We start from the raw sequence: 21499 nt of genomic DNA, 5'->3' as shown, positions 1-21499 counted from the left end.
AGGAGCAGGGACAAGAACGCAGACCAGGACTAGAAACCATGGACTAGGAGACAAGACTTCGACTCCAAGCCCGAGACTGGACAAGGACCCAGAATCTGGGTCTTGCCTCAGGCTCGATCCCAGAACCAGGCAAGGACATGGCATGGCTTCAGGACAGGATGTGGCTGGGATCTACAGGCCTGAGCTTGGAGACAAGACAAGGCTTGGACTCCGAGCCCAAGACTGGACAAGGACCCAGAACCTGGGTCTTGTCTTGGGCTCAGACCCCAGAACCAGGCAAGGACATGACATGGCTTCAGGCTGGGGTCTTGGGTCTTGAGCTTGGCTGCAGGCTGGGGTCTTGGGTCTTGAGCTTGGCTGCAGGCCGGGGTCTTGGGTCTTGAGCTTGGCTGCAGGCCGGGGTCTTGGGTCTTGAGCTTGGCTGCAGGCTGGGATCTTGGGTTCTTGGAGCTTGGCTACTGGATCTTCGTCTTGAAATGCGGAGGCCGATAACTCAGAGGCTGGAGCTGAGAGACTGACTGGGAACTGAGCATCAACATAGAGCCAGGACTTGTCCTTCGAAAAGCCGGGACTCATCGTTAACACGACACCAACATGAGATAGGACAGTACATAGACACAGAGCAGGGACTCAACCTCTCCACACCAAGGTGGGACAGATCGACCTGTTGGGTAATGGCAGAACAGCCAGACTTACCCAACAGAGGCAAAGACAAGACAAGACATGCCCCCCCACCCCACAGAGCAATGGCAGAACGGCCTGACTTACCCCACAAAGGCAAGGACAAGAAGAAACAAACACCAAAAAACGACAGACAGTTCTATCTCTGCTTCGGGGTTGCTCTGAGTCACAGTTACAGCCAGCAACCTCTGCTGGCTAGGGAAACAGCCAGATCCCTACCTAACTCGGAGTGGCTGACAGCCACTCAGCTGGCCCAGGAAACAGCTGAATCCATACCGCAAAGACTACTCCAACGAGTGGCAACAAGGCTCCATGAAGCGCTGGTCCTCCAGCCAGGCCTAGAGATCATGAATGGTTTCACTAGCCTTCCATCAGCAGGTTGCTCCAAGGGGGACTGACAAGACAAACCAGCAGCCCACACTCAACCCCAAGACTACTTATAGTCCAAGCCCAAAGATGGGAATCAGGTGCCAATGATTAACTCAACCAAATGGACAGCTGGAAGACCCGGAGTCCTGAGTCCATTGACCGGACTGTGAACTGGAATGTGGACTTCATGGACCGGACCATGACGTAGGGTTGGTTTCGGGACCTGTTAAGATCGGATTATGCTCCAGTTTACCGGTGGAAAGTGTTACTTTGCTGTTAGGGAATGACCTGGCAGATGGTAAAGTTGTTCCTGCAGTGCAGTTGACAACTAAGCCAACCACTGACGACACACAGATGGATTTTAACATTTATCCTTCCTACGCAGTAACTCAAAGTATGGCTTAAAAGTCTGCCAACGCAGACGGTTTTGTGCAGCATGATTCTGATACCCATGATAGCCAAAATTGGGATTCAGGTTATGATGACTTGTTGGACTTTTCTGCCTTCATTGTTTCAACAAGATTCAAGTAGTAAGTCTGATGATAGGATAGGAGTTATCCCTGTCTAGAAAGGAGTTTATAGCAGAACAGAACCGAGACCCTGAGATTGAAGCTTTAAAAGAAACCGTTCTCTCAGATGATGAGATTAAGAAAGTGCCAGTAAGGTACTATCTCAAGAATGGAGTGTTAATGAGGAAGTGGAGGCCACCTGCTACACCTGTGAGTGAGGAATGGGCAATTGTTCACCAAGTTGTAGTTCCTAAAGTTTATAGGATTGAAATTTTAACTTTGGCCCACAGTATGCCCTTAAGTGACCATTTTGGAGTGAATAAAACTGTAAACAGGATTATGAAAGAATTTTACTGGCCTAATTTGAGGCAAGATGTTGTGACCTTTTGCAGAACCTGTCACACTTGTCAAGTTGTGGGTAAACCTAATCAGGTTACCCCAGTGGCCCTACTTTGGCCTATACCTGCATTCAGTGAACCCTTTTCCAAAGTTATAGTGAATTGTGTTGGCCCATTGCCAAAGACTAAAGCTGGCCATCAGTACTTGCTAACTATTATGTGTACTGCATCCAGATTCCCAGAGGTAATACCTCTCTGAAATATTATAGCTAAAACTGTGGCGAAGGCGCGTACCAAGTTTTTTACTTTATTTGCTTTGCCTAAATAAATCCAGTCTGATCAAGGAATTAATTTTATGTCTGGATTATTCCAGCAGGTAGTTTATGAACTGGGAGCTAAACAAATGACATCGTCTGCATACCATCCAGAATCACAAGGGGCTTTAGAAAGATTTCATTCTACCCTCAAAACAATGATTAAGACATACTGTGTTGAAAATGGAAAAGACTGGGTTGAAGGAATACATTTGCTGTTGTTCACAGTAAGAGAGTTGGTACAGGAATCACTGGGCTTTAGTCCATTTGAACTTGTATTTGGTCACAGAGTGAGGGGACCTTTGACCTTGTTAAAGGAACAGTGGATTGATGGGGATGTACATGTTAACTTGTTAGACTATGTTTTGAAGTTCAAAAATAAACTACACCAGGCCTGTATTCTAGCGAGACAAAACTGAAAGATTTCTAAAAACAAAATGAAGTGTTGATTTGATAAGCAGGCTTGCGAAAGAAAATACTAGGTGGGGGATAAGGCACTTGCCTTATTTCCAATGTTGACAAATCCACTTCAGGCAAAATTCAATGGACCGTATGAAATAAGTCTCTCAAAATAATGATGTGAATTATGTAATTAAAACACCCAACCAACGTAAACAAACACAGGTGGTACACATAAATATGATAAAGCCTTACTTTGACAAGCAGGCACCATCTGTGAGCGTTGTTCTCAAAACATATGAATCTGGCAACCCTGAGAATGAAACAATTGACTCGTCTGAGACTTCTCACAAGTCAAACATGGTCCCAGTTAGGCTAATGAACTCGGTTGTTCTAGAAAACATTGATAACAAGTTGGCTCATCTGCAGCTAAAGCAACAACAACAGCTGAAGGAATTAATTCTGACGTTTCAAGATTTATTTCCTGATGTTCCCAAGCAATCCACGGTCTCAGTACATGACGTAGATATTGGTCAAGTCAAACCAATTAAGCAATACCCATATCGCATGAACGTAGAAAAGTGTAAATTGGCTGAGCAAGAAATTGAATATATGCTGAAAATGGTATTATTAGGCCTTCAACATCAGATTAGAGCTCACCCTGTGTTACTGCGCCCAAACCTGATGGTAGTGTTAGATTTTGCACTGATTATAGGAAGGTAAATGCAGTAACAAAAACAAATGGCTATCCTATCCCTAGGGTGGATAATTGCATCAATAAGGTTGGAAAAGCTACATTTCTTACAAAGATTGAAAGGGAATTGGTGTGTTCCATTGACAGACAGAGGTAGAGAAATTTCTGCGTTTGTGACACCATCTGGGTTGTATGAATACAATGTTTTGCCGTTTGGAATGAAAAATGCTCCAGGAACATTCCAGAATGATTGATTCTGTAATTCAAAGGTTGAAACACACAGATGACTATATTGATGACTTAGTCACACGGAGTGACACTTGGGTAGAGCATATCTCTGCAGTAGAAAAGCTATTTGACAGGCTTTCCCAGGCCAACCTTACAGTTAACTTAGCTAAGAGTGAATTTGTCCATGCCACTGTGACCTATCTTGGCTATGTTGTAGGTCAAGGCAAGTTGGCTCCTGTTCAGGAAAAAGTCTAGGCAATTTCTGAAGTTCCTATTCCGACTGGTATGAAGGCTCTTAGAAGGTTTCTGGGAATGGTTGGATATTATCGTAAGTTCTGTAAGAACTTTGCTGATATTGCTCTTCCTCTGACTGCTCTCCTGAAGAAGGGTGAAATGTTTGTTTGGACCGAGCCTTGTCAGGAGGTATTTGATCGATTGAAAGTTAATATTTGAGATTAGGCCAGTCAAGGTAGTGTCGTCAGCAAATTAGCAGATTGGAGCTGTAGGTGGCGACACAAGTCATGGGTGCACAGAGATTAAAGGAGGGGGCCAAAGAGACAACTCTATGGGGCATGTGTGCTGAGGGTCAGAGAGACAGAGGTGAGGGAGCCCACTCTCACCACTTGCCAGCGATCTGACAGGAAGTCCAGGATCCAGCTACACAAGGCAGGGTGAAGGCTGAGGTCTCTGAGCTTCTTGTCGATACTTCATGCCTTCGTATGGCTACTGCTCTGCCCATGACTGCAAGCAACTGCAGAGAACTTTGGAGAGCAGAGAACATCAGAGAAACAAGCCTGCCCTCCATGGACTCTTCCTACACTTCCCCTGCCTCGGAAAAGCAGGCCATGTACTCAAAGGTCCTCACAACCCAGACATTCTTGCTGCAAACCCGCTCCCCCAGCGGGGAAGAGATATAAAAGCCTTAAAGCGCATACCACCAGGCTCAAGGACGGCTTCCTGTCTGCGGTTAGAAGCCAAATGAATGATAAAATGGACTCAACCTCTCAATGTAACTCGACCTGACCCTGCACATATGTCTATCTGCACTGCACTTTCTCTGCAGCCACAATGCTTTGTTACAGTTATTGTTTTGTCGTATATCAGCTCAACGTACTGTCGTAATGTATCGATCTGTGTGGATGGTATGTCAGGCAAGATTTTCACTGTAGTTCAGTATGTGATGATAATAAACAAATTCCCCATGTTAATTGTGTGGAAATATTAGACAGACTGAGCTTCTGCACTGGAACCACAGAAGGAAACTTAACTGTTGTTATTTCTGAGGAATGCAAATAAATGGAAAAGGCTTCAATCTCACATTACGATCTGCGGTAACTGGGATCAGGTGACCGGTGGTGGGTCTTTCATACCAATTATCAGAATCAGGTTTAATAGCACCGGCATATGTCATGAAATTTTTGTCTACGGCAGCAATAGAACCTAATTCATAACAATAGATTTTAATAATTGTGATTTAATTTAAGAATATACATATTAAATTGTTAAATTATATAAGTAGTACAAAATAAAAATTTTAAAAACGTAATAAACTATTTTAATTGCGCGGAACTATTTGACTGGGTTGTTGCTTTGGAAATTCTGGAGTGAAGCTTAACTAAACTGTACAAATTTTGAGAAGCTCAGATTAATACAAAAGGGTAAATTCTCATATGAATGGGTCATGCACTCAAAAACATTGGCTGCACTTCAGCAGGTAAAAACAGTGGAATGAAACATGCTGAAAATATTGCAGAAAAAACATTGTCCACCCACAACAAGAGGACGTGATAAATCTGGATCTGACTGCCTTGTCTGAATGGGCGAAAGATGAATGTCAACAGTCTGCCAGTGCTTGCCCCCATTGTGGTGAATCCCTCTGCTCGCCACCACCGTGGGCTCAGACATTTCCACAGATGAGACCCTCCTGTCCCCACTGGGACAAACATCCTGTCCGACCCCCCTTTCACACCGTCTTTATCCTTTCAATAAAATTCCTCCCGTTCCCACCCCGGGGAACCGGTATCAAAGCAATGGGCCGAGTGGTCTCCTCCTACCTCTCAGCGATACATCAGACTCCAGCCTCAGGAGACACTTCAGAAACGCCTCAGCTGCCCTTGGAGGGAAATGGAAATAAATTAGAAAGCGGGAAATTTACTTTGAGATTTGTTCCGCTCTGACGGGAAGTCGATCATACCATTAGGAGTGCTCATAAACAACGTGTTTCTTCAATTCTTGAGGGAGAGAACCCTAAGGATTTTTGGAGATATGTGAAGTCCAGACGGACAGACAACACTGGTGTCCAGACGCTAAAGGTGAACAACTGTCTGATCACTGAGGACCAGGAGAAAGTAGAAGCTCTTGTAAACCAATTTCAAAATGTTTTACCCAGGAAGATACAGAACCTTCAACTTTTACTGATCTACCGCCCAGCCCATATACTGATATGCTTCCTATCGAAATTAAGCTCGAAGGTGTCAAAAAATTACTGCTCAACATCAATACAACAAAAGCTATTGGGCCAGACCATATTCAGAATCAAGCCCTTAAGATCACTGCTGAAGAACTAGTTCTTGTTCTGCAATTTATCTTCCAGCAGTCGCTCGACTCAGGTGAACTTCCCCTGGATTGGAGAAAGGCAGACATCACTCCTCTCTTTAAGAAGGGTCCAACCACCAACCCAGCACATTATCGCCCTATTTCTTTAACAAGCACTTGCTCTAAACTCTTGGAACATGTAATTGACAGCAATCTGATGAGCTACCTTAGCAGACACAATATTCTTGCTGACAACCTGTATGCTTTTAGGAAGCATAGATCCTGTGAGTCTCAGCTTATCCTGACAATAAATGACCTGGCCAAGAATTTTGATAACAATGTCATCAATGATTTAGTAGTGCTTGACTTCTCCAAAGCATTTGATGTTATTCCCCACCAAAGATTACTTAGGAAGCTCAACTTCTACGGTGTTCGCTCCAATACTAAATGATGGATTTCCAGTTTCTTGACAAAACGTCTTCAATGTGTGTGCGTGAATGGAAAAAATTCCAAATGGCGTCCAGTGTTAAGTGGTACACGCCAGGGCACAGTGCTGGGCCCACATTTGTTTTTACTTTACATTAATGACATTCATGAAGAGTTACAAGTACCAGCAGACTTTTTGCTGATGATTGTTTGATATACTGGCTAATTAAGGCAGCTGATGATGAAGATGCTATCCAAAAAGATCTTGATAGTATGGTTGAGTGGTCTCAAAAATGAGGCATGCAGTTCAATCCTTCTAAATATGAAACCATACGTGTCACCAGGAAGAGAAAACCAGGTAAAGCATCATATAAAATCCTGGGTGTCACCCCTGAAGAAACCAAACAGATCAAGTAAACACGAGGAATTCTGCAGATGCTGGAAATTCAAGCAACACACATCAAAGTTGCTGGTGAACGCAGCAAGCCAGGCAGTATCTCTAGGAAGAGGTACAGTCGACGTTTCGGGCCGAGACCCTTATCCAGAATGATCTACGCTGGAACAGTCAGACGCATCGTGCAACAGGAGTCCTAAATTTTTTAAGACACAATTTTCATCATTGTTCAGCTTCAGTTACGGAGAAGTTGTACCTCACCCTTGTTAGGCCACATTTGGAATATGCAGTTGCTGTATGGGACCCATACACAAACAAAAACACTACTTCCATCCATCGAGCGAGTCCAAAGACAGGCAGCCCGATTTGTCACAAATACCTATGAGAGAGAAGCGAGTGTTACTCAACTTTTAGATTCATTGAAGTGGAACTCTCCCCAAGTTAGACGTGATGCACACCGCCTGAACTGTTTTTACAAAATGTTAAATGGTCAACTCGACAAAGACTACAAATCCCACATCAAACCCAAACCTATCAGGAGCAGACGAGGGCACTCAACTCAATTTGAAATACTAACTACCAAGTCAGATGTGTACAGCAATTCATTTTTCCCCCGCACAATTAAAGCATGGAATAAACTTCATCCTACCATAGTCACACAACCAAACCCAATCAAATTTAAGGCAGCTTTTCTTCTTCAAAATTCTCCTTCTTAAGTCCACCCTCCGCCACCTCCAGTTTAAATTCCATGCGCAATATTTTGGAGGATCAAGAACCAAGAACCAAGACGGGGAACTCGAAGCTGGAGCGGGTACGGGTAACGCCCTCTCCGCTGGTCCGCCTCTCCTAGTGATTGACATTCCTGCGCACCAATGGCAATAGCGCAGCTGCTGAAGCATTGGTTTTCAGCGGTGGGGGCAGGGGTGGTCACGCCATTAGTAGCTCAGCTGTTAAACCGATAAAGCTCGAGCACTGCAGAGCGTGGGTGACGTAAGACACCTCGCACGTGAGGGCCGCTCCCGGAGTGGGGAACCCACGTGTGACGTCAGACGCGTGGGAGGGGCTGTGAAACGTCACCTGTGGGCGAGCGCTCGTGTTTAAAAACACCTTAATGGACGTTTCTTAGGATTTCAGTGGGACTGTATTGCCCTTGAGGCATTTATTTGACTTTGTTTTAAATGATTTGTTTGTAACTATTTTCTCGTTAAAGGTTGATAATTATGTTACAATTTGGTGGCATCCGTTAGTCTCGCGAGACTATGGATTTGCGCCTGGAAGGTTTTGCTGTCAAAGTCTCTCTGCAGGTTCTCTGTGTCCTCAACTCTACCCGCTCCTCTACCTATCTTTGTATCACCAGCAAATTTAGCCACAAATCCATTAATACCTTAGTCCAAATCATAGACATACATCGTAAAAAGTAACGGTCCCAACGCCGACTCCTGTGAAACTCCACTGGTAACTGGCAGCCAGCCAGAATAGGATCCCCTTATTTCCACTCTCTGTTTTCTGCCAACCAGCCAATGCTCCACCCATGCTAGTAACTTCCCTGTAATTCCATGGGCTATTATCTTGCTAAGCAGCCTCATGCGTGACACCTTGTCAAAGGCCTTCTGAAAATCCAAGTACACCACATTAACTACATCTCTTTTGTCTACCCTACTTGGAATTTCCTCAAAGGATTGCAGTTGGTTTGTCAGGCAGAATTTTCCTTTCAGGAAACCATGCTGGCTTTGGCCTATCTTATCATGTGCCTCCAGGTACTACATCATCTCATCCTTAAAAATCCATCCCAACAACTTCCCAACCACTGATGTCAGGCTAAAGGGTCTTGTAGGGTGGATGACTGAGTGAATTCCTTCCCACAGTCTGAGCAGGTGAACGGCCACACCCTGGTGCGAACTCGCTGCTGTACCTTCAGTTTGGAAGAGCAAGTGAATCCCTTCCCAAAGTCCAAGCGGGCATTTCCCCAGTGTGAATTCGTTGGTGACTCTGTAGGTGGGATGACTGAGTGAATGTCTTCCCACAGACTGAGCAGGTGAATGCCTTCTCCCCAGTGTGAACTCTCTGATGTACCTTCAGTTGAAATGACCGAGTGAATCCTCTCCCACAGTCTGAGCAGGTGAACGGCTTCTCCCCAGTGTGAACGCGTTGGTGACTCTGCAGGTAGGAGGACTGAGTGAATGGCTTCCCACAGACTGAGCAGGTGAATGGCCTCTCACCAGTGTGAACTGACTGGTGTCTCTGTAGGCTGGAAGTGTGAGGGAATCTCTTCCCACAATCTGAGCAGGTGAAATCCCTCTCTGCAGTAATGCCGATGTACAAGATGATGAGCGGCATTAGTCGTGTGGATAATCACAAGCTTGAGAGTGACATAGTTAATTCAGAAACAAAGGTTCTGAACTTAAAGAGGGGTAACTTTGAAGGTATGAGACGTGAATTAGCTAAGATAGACTGGCAAATGACACTTAAAGGATTGACGGTGGATATGCAATGGCAAGCATTTAAAGGTTGCATGGATGAACTACAACAATTGTTCATCCCAGTTTGGCAAAAGAATAAATCAAGGAAGGTAGTGCACCCGTGGCTGACAAGAGAAATTAGGGATAGTATCAATTCCAAAGAAGAAGCATACAAATTAGCCACAGAAAGTGGCTCACCTGAGGACTGGGAGAAATTCAGAATTCAGCAGAGGAGGACAAAGGGCTTAATTAGGAAGGGGAAAAAAGATTATGAGAGAAAACTGGCAGGGAACATAAAAATGGACTGTAAAAGCTTTTATAGATATGTAAAAAGGAAAAGACTGGTAAAGACAAATGTAGGTCCCCTGCAGACAGAAACAGGTGAATTGATTATGGGGAGCAAGGACATGGCAGACCTATTGAATAATTACTTTGGTTCTGTCTTCACTAAGGAGGACATAAATAATCTTCCAGAAATAGTAGGGGACAGAGGGTCCAGTGAGATGGAGGAACTGAGAGAAATACATGTTAGTAGGGAAGTAGTGTTAGGTAAATTGAAGGGATTGAAGGTAGATAAATCCCCAGGGCCAGATGGTCTGCATCCTAGAGTGCTTAAGGAGGTAGCCCAAGAAATAGTGGATGCATTAGTGATAATTTTTCAAAACTTGTTAGATTCTGGACTAGTTCCTGAGGATTGGAGGGTGGCTAATGTAACTCGACTTTTTAAAAAAGGAGGGAGAGAGAAACCGGGGAATTATAGACCGGTTAGCCTAACGTTGGTGGTGGGGAAACTGCTGGAGTCAGTTATCAAAGATGTGATAACAGCACATTTGGAAAGCGGTGAAATCATCGGACAAAGTCAGCATGGATTTGTGAAAGGAAAATCATGTCTGACGAATCTCATAGAATTTTTTGATGATGTAATTAGTAGAGTGGATAGGGGAGAACCAGTGGATGTGGTATATTTGGATTTTCAAAAGGCTTTTGACAAGGTCCCACACAGGAGATTAGTGTGCAAACTTAAAGCATATGGTATTGGGGGTAAGGTATTGGTGTGGATGGAGAATTGGTTAGCAGACAGGAAGCAAAGAGTGGGAATAAACGGGACCTTTTCAGAATGGCAGGCGGTGACTAGTGGGGTACCGCAAGGCTCAGTGCTGGGACCCCAGTTGTTTACAATATATATTAATGACTTGGATGAGGGAATTAAATGCAGCATCTCCAAGTTTGCGGATGACACGAAGCTGGGTGGCAGTGTTAGCTGTGAGGAGGATGCTAAGAGGATGCAGGGTGACTTGGATAGGTTGGGTGAGTGGGCAAATTCATGGCAGATGCAATTTAATGTGGATAAATGTGAAGTTATCCACTTTGGTGGCAAAAATAGGAAAACAGATTATTATCTGAATGGTGGCCGATTAGGAAAAGGGGAGGTGCAACGAGACCTGGGTGTCATTATACACCAGTCATTGAAAGTGGGCATGCAGGTACAGCAGGCAGTGAAAAAGGCGAATGGTATGCTGGCATTCATAGCAAGAGGATTCGAGTACAGGAGCAGGGAGGTCCTACTGCAGTTGTACAAGGCCTTGGTGAGACCACACCTGGAGTATTGTGTGCAGTTTTGGTCCCCTAATCTGAGGAAAGACATCCTTGCCATAGAGGGAGTACAAAGAAGGTTCACCAGATTGATTCCTGGGATGGCAGGACTTTCATATGAAGAAAGACTGGATGAATGGGCTTGTACTCGTTGGAATTTAGAAGATTGAGGGGGGAGCTGATTGAAACGTATAAGATCCTAAAGGGATTGGACAGGCTAGATGCAGGAAGATTGTTCCCGATGTTGGGGAAGTCCAAAACGAGGGACCACAGTTTGAGGATAGAGGGGAAGCCTTTTAGGACCGAGATTAGGAAAAACTTCTTCACACAGAGAGTGGTGAATCTGTGGAATTCTCTGCCACAGGAAACAGTTGAGGCCAGTTCATTGGCTATATTTAAGAGGGAGTTAGATATGGCCCTTGTGGCTACGGGGGTCAGGGGGTATGGAGGGAAGGCTGGGGCGGGGTTCTGAGTTGGATGATCAGCCATGATCATAATAAATGGCGGTGCAGGCTCGAAGGGCCGAATGGCCTACTCCTGCACCTATTTTCTATGTTTCTATGTTTTTTTCAGGACTGAAACTGCTAACACAAGGGGCCATTGTTTTATGGTGCTTAGAACATAGAACATAGAATAGTACGGCACAGTACAGGCCCTTCTGCCCACAATGTTGTGCCGACCCTCAAACCCTGCCTCCCATATAAGCCTCCACCTTAGATTCCTCCACATACCTGTCTAGTAGTCTCTTAAACTTCACTAGTGTATCTGCCTCCACCACTCACTCAGGCAGTGCATTCCACGCACCAACCACTCTCTGAGTAAACAACCTTCCTCTAATATCCCCCTTGAACTTCCCACCCCTTACCTTAAAGCCACGTCCTCTTGTATTGAGCAGTGGTGCCCTGGGGAAGGGGCGCTGGCTATCCACTCTATCTATTCCTCTTATTATCTTGTACACCTCTATCATGTCTCCTCTCATCCTCCTTCTCTCCAAAGAGTAAAGCCCTAGCTCCCTTAATCTCTGATCATAATGCATACTTTCTAAACCAGGCAGCATCCTGGTAGATCTCCTCTGTACCCTTTCCAATGCTTCCACATCCTTCCTATAGTGAGGTGACCGGAACTGGACACAATACTCCAAGTGTGGCCTAACCAGAGTTTTATAGAGCTGCATCATTACATCGCGACTCTTAAACTCTATCCCTTGACTTATGAAAGCTAACACCCCATAAGCTTTCTTAACTACCCTATCCACCTGTGAGGCAACTTTCAGGGATCTGTGGACATGTACCCCGAGATCCCTCTGCTCCTCCACACTACCAAGTATCCTGCCATTTACTTTGTACTCTGCCTTGGAGTTTGTCCTTCCAAAGTGTACCACCTCACACTTCTCTGGGTTGAGCTCCATCTGCCACTTCTCAGCCCTCTTCTGCATCCTATCAATGTCTCTCTGCAATCTTTGACAATCCTCTACACTATCTACAACACCACCAACCTTTGGGTCATCTGCAAACTTGCCAACCCACCCTTCTATCCCCACATCCAGGTTGTTAATAAACATCACGAAAAGTAGAGGTCCCAGAACAGATCCTTGTGGGACACCACTAGTCACAATCCTCCAATCTGAATGTACTCCCTCCACCACCACCTCTGCCTTCTGCAGGCAAGCCAATTCTGAATCCACCTGGCCAAACTTCCCTGGATCCCATGCCTTCTAACTTTCTGAATAAGCCTACCATGTGGAACCTTGTCAAATGCCTTACTAAAATCCATATAGATCACATCCACTGCACTACCCTCATCTATATGCCTGGTCACCTCCTCAAAGAACTCTGTCAGGCTTGTTAGACACGATCTGCCCTTCACAAAGCCATGCTGACTGTCCCTGATCAGACCATGATTCTCTAAATGCCTATAGATCCTATCTCTAAGAATCTTTTCCAACAGCTTTCCCACCACAGACGTAAGGCTCACTGGTCTATAATTACCCGGACTATCCCTACTACTTTTTTTGAACAAGGGAACAACATTCGCCTCCCTCCAATCCTCCGGTACCATTCCTGCTTGGAAGTAGTTGTAAGTTTTTTTACACAAAGAGTGGTGTGTGTGTGTGGAATGCACTGCTGGCGACAGTGGTAGAGGCAGATACAGTAGTGTCTTTTAAGAGAATCTTAGATAGGTATATGGAGCTTAGTAAAATAGAGGGCAATACGGTAGGGTAATTCTTGGCAGTTTCTCGAATAGGTTACATGGTCAGCACAACATTGTGGGCCAAAGGGTCTTGAATATGCTGCAGCTTTCTATGATTCTATGAAACTCAAGGGAAATATCTTCGCCCCTGGAGTGTGACTAGTTGCAACTTGTCACCACAGGGAGAGTGAGAGGGGAACGGCAGGGATAGATTGTAAAATACTGATATGGAACAGAAATGTGGGCAGGGACCAGATGGACTGGGTGTCCTCTCTAGTGTACGTTGCAAGAGTGGTAGAGACAGTGAGTACCTGCGACACGGCATTTGATACAGAACTGATGGATCTTTCACAGATCCACAGTATTAAACACCAGTCTAGTTTAAGGCTAACATCAGCAGACCAGACTCCTCCAATGCTCAGTGACCAGGGTTCAATTTCAAACGTGGGGTGGACTCGAGCCCGATGGCGGTTTGACGGGACCCCCCTCGCCCGCTACTCAGGGCGGCTGGAGACACTCGCTAAAAGGAGACAGCACGCCTGGTCTCCAGAATGAAACAGACGCTGTATATGTTTGTATTTTTTATCAACCGTTTTCACCATACGATGTTAATGTGGAAGAGTGCACAGTAAATGGTTAACCTTACTACGACTCCTGACTTCATTGGCTCCGGTTTAACTTGGTGTTTAGTCACAGTTTCAACACACTGCATGAGAACACTACACCTACCCTTCATCAGCCTGTGACTTGGCTCAGTTTGTCTGACTCCTTCACATTCTGAACATGCGCCACGCACCTACTAAGCTCACATCTTATTTACACGGCTGCGACCAGAGACTTCCTGATTATTATATCCCTCCTGGCATTTGGCGGTGGTAAACTCAGAGTCAGCAATGGTATTGAACCTCAGGAGTAGCTGATTAGGCTTTTTCGTTGGAGATCAATAAACTGCTGGTAGTGTGTGGCTGGATGAGTGCAGAGTGGAAGTAGGGTAGCGTTGGAGTACCCCAGAGATCAGTCGCTCACCACAGTTGTTCACAGTTTAATGGCCTAGCGGAGGCAGCAAAATGTGAGATGTCTCAGTCTGCTGATGATGCAGAAATAGTGGAGGTGGGGGAGAGGAGGCTATTCACATGCAATTTCATAGCTTTGCAATCAGTACATAGTGCACTGTGGGGCTGCAGTGGCGGGTTCCATTACTGGGATCAGTGCACAGTCACTGTGGGCTATGAGGAGTTTGTGAATAAAGCGCCATTCTCCAATTTAGTATCTCAAGCTGTGGAGCAAGCCTATCATTTGTATGTTTAAGTTGTATTTATGGCATTGTGATAACCAGATACTTTAGCCCTCCACAAGCTCTCTATCCAGTCCTTTCAATATTCGACTTCATGCGTAAATTTTGCCACAGGGCCGTCAATACCGTCATTCGATGCATTGACATAGAACATAAAAAGAAACGTTGCCAACACAGACCCCTGTGAATGTCTGGGGTAGTAATCTCAGGATTGCTGCCTGCGCCACGTGCTAACGTTAAAGAACGTATTAATGTGTGCCTAGGAGACTTGTGTAGGGGGCAGGGCTTCAGATTCCTGAATCACTAGGGCCTCTTCCGGGGGAGGTACGACCAGTACAAAAAGGACGGGTTACACCTGAACCCAAAGGGGTCCAATATCCCAGCGGGCACATTTAATAAATCTGTTAGTGAGGGTTGAAACAAATTTGGCAGGGGGGATGGGAACCGGAGTGCTTGGGCTGACGAAGAGGAAAACAGAAATAAATCAAATATTGCGTGCAACAGATTATAGAAAGAACGGGCAAGAGATGAGGCTTAATCAAATCCAGTGGCATGAGTTACAGGGCAATAGAGGTGTGGTGCAATTAAAACAGAAAACAACAAATACTGGACTGAGAGTGTTCTATTTGAATGCAGGCAGCATAAGGAATAAAATGGACAATCTTGGAATTCAGCTACAGATTGGCAAGTATGACGTTGTGGCCGTCTGTGAAACTTGGCTAAAGGATGGCTGCCATTGAGAGCTGAACGCCCAAGGATATACGGTGCATGGGAAAGACAGGTTAGTAAGCAGCGGGAGAGGAGGGGTGTTTAAGAAATGATACTAAATCATTAGAAAGGGATGACAGGATCGGAGCATCCAGAGTCTCTATGGGTTGAGTTAAGAAATGGCAAGGGTAAAAGTACCCTAATGGCAGTTGTATACAGGCCTCCAAACGGCAGCTGGGATGTGGATTACAGATTACAGCAGGAGATAGAAAAGGCGTGTCAGAAGAGCAATGTCATGATAATTGTTACAGATATTAACATGATAGTGGATTGGGAAAACCAGGCCACTACTGGACCTCAAAAGAGAGAATTTGTAGAATGTCTAAGGGATGGCTTTTTAGAACGGCTTGTTGTTGAGTCCACTAGGGGATCGGCTGTGCTGGATTGGGTGTTGTGCAATGATCCGGATGTGATAAGAGAGTTCAAGGTTAAGGAACCCTTAGGGAACGGTGATCACAATATGATCGAGTTCATTTTGAAATTTGAGAAGGAGAAACTAAATTTTAATGTGTCGTTATCTCAGTGGAATAAAGAAAATTACAATGGCATGAGAGGGGAACTGGCCGAAGTTGACTGGAAAGGGACATTTGAAGGAAGGACAGCAGAGCAGCAATGGCTGGAGTTTCTGCGAAAAATGAGGGAAGTGCAAGACAGATATATTCCAAATAGGAAGAAGTTTTCTAATGGAAGAAGAACACTGTGGTGGCTGAAGTCTGAGCCAAAGTTAAAGCATGAGAGAGGGCACACAAGGAAGCCAAAGCTGGTGGGAAGATAGAGGATTGGGAAGCTTTTAAAAACATGCAGAAAGAAACTAAGAAGGTCACAGGGAAGGAAAAGATGAATTATGTGTAACGGCCTTTGCCCCAGCTGACTCCCATTGCCTAGGGTGAATAGCCATCGACCCCGCCAAACAGTGCAAATACTTTGGTGCAGATATGGGGTGAGGCGCCCAATGATCAGCCACGACACAAATATCAAACAAAGTACCAAGTGCGAGTGCAGAATTATACTTTATAGCAAATTTTAGTGATGGGTTGGTAGAAACAACTAAAAGAAAAGGTGCCACATAAGTAACTTATCAGTCTTGTGCACATAATATTTTAATATGTTGGAGCTCACGCCTCTGATTCCATCCACAACATCCTTCCGAGACTCCGGCCACCATCCGAACCCCCAAGGTCCGGTATCTGCCAACCTGGAACTGCTGTCCATTCCTCGCACGTCCGTCCTCTCTGCACACCTCCCGAAAAAGCCCGCGCTCCTCAGCTCAGCACACAGATACAAGATAACATAGCATAACTTCTATTGGCTAGCAAATGAATACAATTTCCATTATCACTTAGTATAACTCAAACATTGCTGTTACAGAGAACCCCTTACTTAGCAATTAACAGTACAAGAAGTCATTTTATTAATAAGCAATTAACAGTTAACAGTCCAGCTAATATTACTGAGAACCCTACATTCTCCCCCCACCGAAATAAGTCGTATCCTCATGACTTTCAGATAATCTGCCATTTCTTCCTGCAGAACACACAGCCCAATCCACGTGCAGAAAGCAGTGATCTGACTCCCCAAAATAGTAGAGATCACACCTTGTTCCCTGGGTGCTACATAGGCCAACCTCTCTGGGGGTTTCCGACTTCTCTGAGATCTACGTACCCCCTCATTTAACTCTTCCGCTTCGGACACTACAGGGGACCCTTTGAAGCTACGAAGCGAGTCCTCCCCGGAGCGGTCACCCAAGCCCCTCTGCACTTCGGAACCCTTTATCTCTGGTTCAGGCCCTACATCTTTTCCTTCAGCACCTTGCGGTACCACAGACTGCCCCTCACTAGCCCCATCTAACCGAGTGGGGGAAAGGCCAGGAGTCTCTTCCTCCATCACAGGAGCATCGGCAAACAGCAGAATGTACCAATCATCCCAGTCATCATCCTCCGAATCAGTATCCCTCACAGGGGCTGGGCTTGGGCCCGTCTCTCCCGGGGTAGGAACGTCCTCCACCCTGCAGGGACGCAGAGTCCTGGTACTGGGTGCAGCCGCCTCGTCAGGCTCCCGCTCTACCTGTACATCTTGCCCCAGAGGGAACAGGTGACCCTGATGGAGAATCTTGAAAGGCCCCTTTCCATCCTCGGGCTGCACCTGGAAAATCGGTAGGTTTGGCATCTGACTCTCCACCACATAGGGCGTGGCTGCCCAGCAATCAGCCAATTTGTGTTTTCCTGGCAATCCCAGATTCCTGATGAGGACTCGGTCTCCCGGTAGGAGTTGAGAGAACTTTACTTTTTGGTCATACCTCCTCTTATTTCCCTGATTCTGCTGGGTGGCTGCCTCCCTGGCCAACTCATAAGCTCTTTTCAGTTCTTTACTCATATCAGACACACACTTCAAGTAAGGCTTCGGTGACACCTCACCTGCATAAGTCCCGAAACAAAGGTCAATGGGCAACCTTGCCTCGCACCCAAACGTAAGGTAATAGGGCGAGTAACCAGTAGCTTCGTTGCGTGTACAGTTGTAACAGTGAACAAGATGCCCAATATGGCGACTCCAATGATTCTTTTTGCTGATCTCCAGAGTCCCGAGCATGTCTAGTAGTGTCTGATTGAACCTTTCTGGCTGGGGATCACCCTGCGGATGATAGAGTGTGGTCTTCGATTTCTCAACCCCCAGCATGCCCAGCAACTCATAGATGAGCTTACTCTCAAAGTCCCGTCCCTGGTCCATATGTATCCACTGAGGAAGACCATAGTGCACAAAATACTTCCCCATAGCACATTTGCCACTGTAGTCGCCCTCTGATTCTTAGTAGGAAAAGCTTGAGCATACCTGGTGTAGTGGTCCGTAATGACCAAGACATTTGCCGTGTTGCTGGCATCCGGTTCTATGGCCAGGAAATCCATACACACCAGGTCCAAAGCCCCGCACTCTGCAAGTGGGACAAAGTGGCAGCCTGCCCAGGCAGCAACTTCCGCCGTATGCAACGAATGCAGGACTTGCAGTACTCTTCGACCTCCATCTTCATTTGGGGCCAGTAAAACTGATCCTTGAACAATCCATAGGTCTTTTCCACCCCCAAATGTCCAGGGTCATCATGGAGGGACTTCAACACAACCTTACGGTACTTCTCCGGCAGGACGAGCTGCCAACGCCGAGGTCGGTCTGTGGGTGACATTAGCTGGTATAACATTTGGTTCTTCAACCTCAACCAACGCCATTCTCTCAACAGGGACACTGAACTGTGCTTAGCCTTCTCCGCCTGTGTCACATACCGTCCATGACACATACACCCCTGCCATGGCATGCCAGACAGGGCTAATGTCCGGGTCATCTCGCTGAGCAGTGGCCACTTTCCCAGGGCTTAACCCTGGCAACTGCGTGGTCTTCAGAGCAGTCATGTCACAGTACACTAGGGGCAGAGTATCATCGGATGCCCGCAGTGAGTCCACTGCTCGATCTGGCCTCTCCTTCTCCTCGGCCTGCACGGTGATAGCAAACTGGTACATTGCCTTCACCCGGATGCAGGAACACTCTCCCACTCCTCGTCCTTCCCCAGCTCCTCATGCCCCCGTCGGGACAGAGCATCTGCGTCGACATTTCGGCTCCCTGGCTGGTACTTCAGGCTGAAATTATATACAGACAAAGCTGCCAGCCACCAATGGCCTGTGGCATCCAGTTTTGCCGAGGTCAGGATGTAAGTGAACGGGTTGTTGTCTGTCCTAACCTCAAACTTGGCCCCGTAGGGATAGTCACTCAGCTTATCCACCACCGCCCATTTCAATGCCAGGAACTCCAGCTTGTGAGTGGAATAGTTTCTCTCTGAAGATGACAAACGCTACAGGCCTCAGGCCAGTGCCCTGATCCTGATATAAAATGGCCCCTAACCCCTCATGACTGGCATCAGTGTGTAGCACATAGGGCAATCGGGAGTCTGCAAAAGCCAGCACCGGCGCCTGAGTCAGCATCTCCTTCAGTGACTGGAAAGCTGCTTCACATTTGTCATCCCATCTCTGTCCAAAGGGCTCTGACGGGTTCAAATATGCTCCCACCTCCCATCCTTTCCTCCCTCTCCCCCTCTGTCCCAGGGGAGGGTTGCCACGCAGAAGCTGGTTCAAGGGATGACTCAACTTGGCGTAGCCCTTCACAAAACTCCGATAGTATCCACAGAACCCCAGGAATGAGCACAGAGCACTCAACGTCTGGGGCCTTGGCCAGGTGGTCACTGCTTTGATCTTAGCTGGGTCTGTAACTACTCCAACTGTGAGACAATGTGTCCAATGTAGCTAACAGACGTGTGGCAGAACTGGTGCTTGTCCAGGGAAAGTTTTAACCCTTCCTGCTTCAGCCAGTTGAGCACCTTCATTCGTCTCACTTCGTGTTCTTCCAATGTGGATCCAAATACTATGAGGTCAACCAAATATACTAGCACTTCGAGCAGGTTCATATCCCTCACTGTCTTCTCCATGACCCTCTGGAAAGTGGTAGGGGCCCCCGATATGCCCTGGGGCATCCTTTCAAACTGGTAAAATCCCAAAGGGCAAATGAAGGCCATCTTCTCCTTATAGGCCTCACTCATCAGGATCTGGTAATACCCATTCCTCAAATCCAACAGGCTAAACCACTTTGCCCTACTCAACAGGCCAGTGCATCTTCAACCCGGGGGACCGTGTACTGATCTGGGACCGTGCGCCTGTTCAGTGTTCTATAGTCCACACCCATATGAACCTTCCCATTCTTCTTCCCGGCCACTACGATAGGAGACGCATAAAGGCTTCGGGACTCTGTGATGATCCCAGCCTCCAACTTACACAAATGCTGCCGCACGTCTTCCACATCTGCAGGGGCCAGGCATCGTGATCATTCCCTAAACAGAGTATCCTCAGTCATCCGCATGGTGTGGCAAGTGCTCCTGAAACAACCCACATCAAACTTGTCAAGGGAAAAAACATCTGTCATCGCCAACATCTTCTCCACCAGCCTCTGCTTCCAACCCTCCAGCACAGGTGATGCCCCAAAGTTAAAAGCTTCAGCGGTCAACTTAGGCCTTATTCCCGACAGCTGTCCCCCAACTGGCCTCACAGGGGTGCTATGTATCACCATCTTCCGGAACAAATGCTCCAGAGGCATTCCTTGCTTTGAGGTGAGCTCCAGTGCCGTAGCGTTCCTGATGATCACCACTAGCCTGTACCACCGAGGGCTTCTGCAACTCGGGTCTCGCCAGCACCCCAGCAGGGAATCTCGACTCCCCATAGAGATCTTCTGGGGTGTCCACTAGAAGGACTTCACCCTCAAGCACTCCCGGGAAGCTAGGGATCCCCATCACTCTCGCTGTTTCACCCAGCCGTACCACCCCGGGCTTCGACAGGGCACACCACACAGTGCCTCATTCATACGTCGCGTCCGGCCCAGGGCGACCTCACGCTTCCTCAAATGCAGCTCGGAACACTAGGTGCATTGACAGGGTCTGCAAAAAGTCTTCACCTGCCTTCTCCTTACAGGCTCCCAGGAGTCTCCGCACAATAGGGGTGTTGGTCCCCACCAGAATTGACACACCCCCAGTCTCACCGGGGTCTGGTCAAACCAGTACCAGGGCCTCATGAGCCTCAGACACCCCCACCTCAGCTTCCAGGAACTCCGGTGTCACAGACAAATAGCCATCGTATAGGTAATCACCATCACTGATACCCCAAATTTCCAGTGCACTGAAAGGTGTCAGGGGTAAGTGCGCCAGATACTGATCGTAGAATGACTGGTACAGTAATGTGACCTGCGATCCAGTGTCGAGTATGGCTTTTGCATCTATTCCCTCTATCCGTATTGACACGCTGGATCGGGGTCCCACCAATCCTTCTGGGATAGGGTCTTTTCCCTTCGATGGTCCCGCGGCACATTGTTGGGAACGTATTTTCCCAGAGACTCCAGTCCGTTCCCTCACTAAGTCTTTTCTAAGTTTCCCAACCCCGCTTCCTGCTGGGACACCCGGGGGCTCTCCCTCCGAGAGGCTCCATGCTGTTCACATTCCCACCTGAAGTGCCCCTCTTCCCCGCAGTTATAGCAGACGCCTTGCCTCGCAGGACCCAGCCTCCGCCTGGCCTCAGTGCCATCCGTCCCTTCATGGGAGGGCCTTTCTCCGCTAGTCCCTTCCCGCGGAGGGACCCCACCTGCCGCAACCTCCTTTTGTGTCTCCCGCGTGGAGCTGGCCCCGGTCATTTCACCACAAGGAGCTACTACCGAGAACTATACCTTGTTAATGGAGCCTTCTTCCGCTTCCAATTTGTCCTCTTCCTCCCTTACTTCTCTGAGCAACTGAA

General features: G+C 46.9%; 1 protein-coding gene across 3 annotated transcripts in view; it reads left to right on the top strand.

The window, feature by feature from the left end:
* The window catches only part of LOC134347111 (gastrula zinc finger protein XlCGF26.1-like), a 101017-nt gene that overhangs the window by 29478 nt on the left and 50040 nt on the right, over nucleotides 1–21499 (top strand). The window contains exon 2 of one of the 3 annotated variants that reach the window (XR_010018082.1): nucleotides 15060–15204. The exons of the other annotated variants lie outside the window; for them this stretch is intronic. The gene's annotated coding sequence lies outside the window, so the exon portion shown is untranslated. The remainder of the gene's footprint in view (nucleotides 1–15059; nucleotides 15205–21499) is intronic. 3 annotated transcript variants of the gene reach the window in all.

This window comes from Mobula hypostoma, chromosome 5, assembly GCF_963921235.1.
Source record: "Mobula hypostoma chromosome 5, sMobHyp1.1, whole genome shotgun sequence".
NCBI lineage: Eukaryota > Metazoa > Chordata > Chondrichthyes > Myliobatiformes > Myliobatidae > Mobula > Mobula hypostoma.
This window is presented reverse-complemented; position numbering and strand designations above follow the sequence as displayed.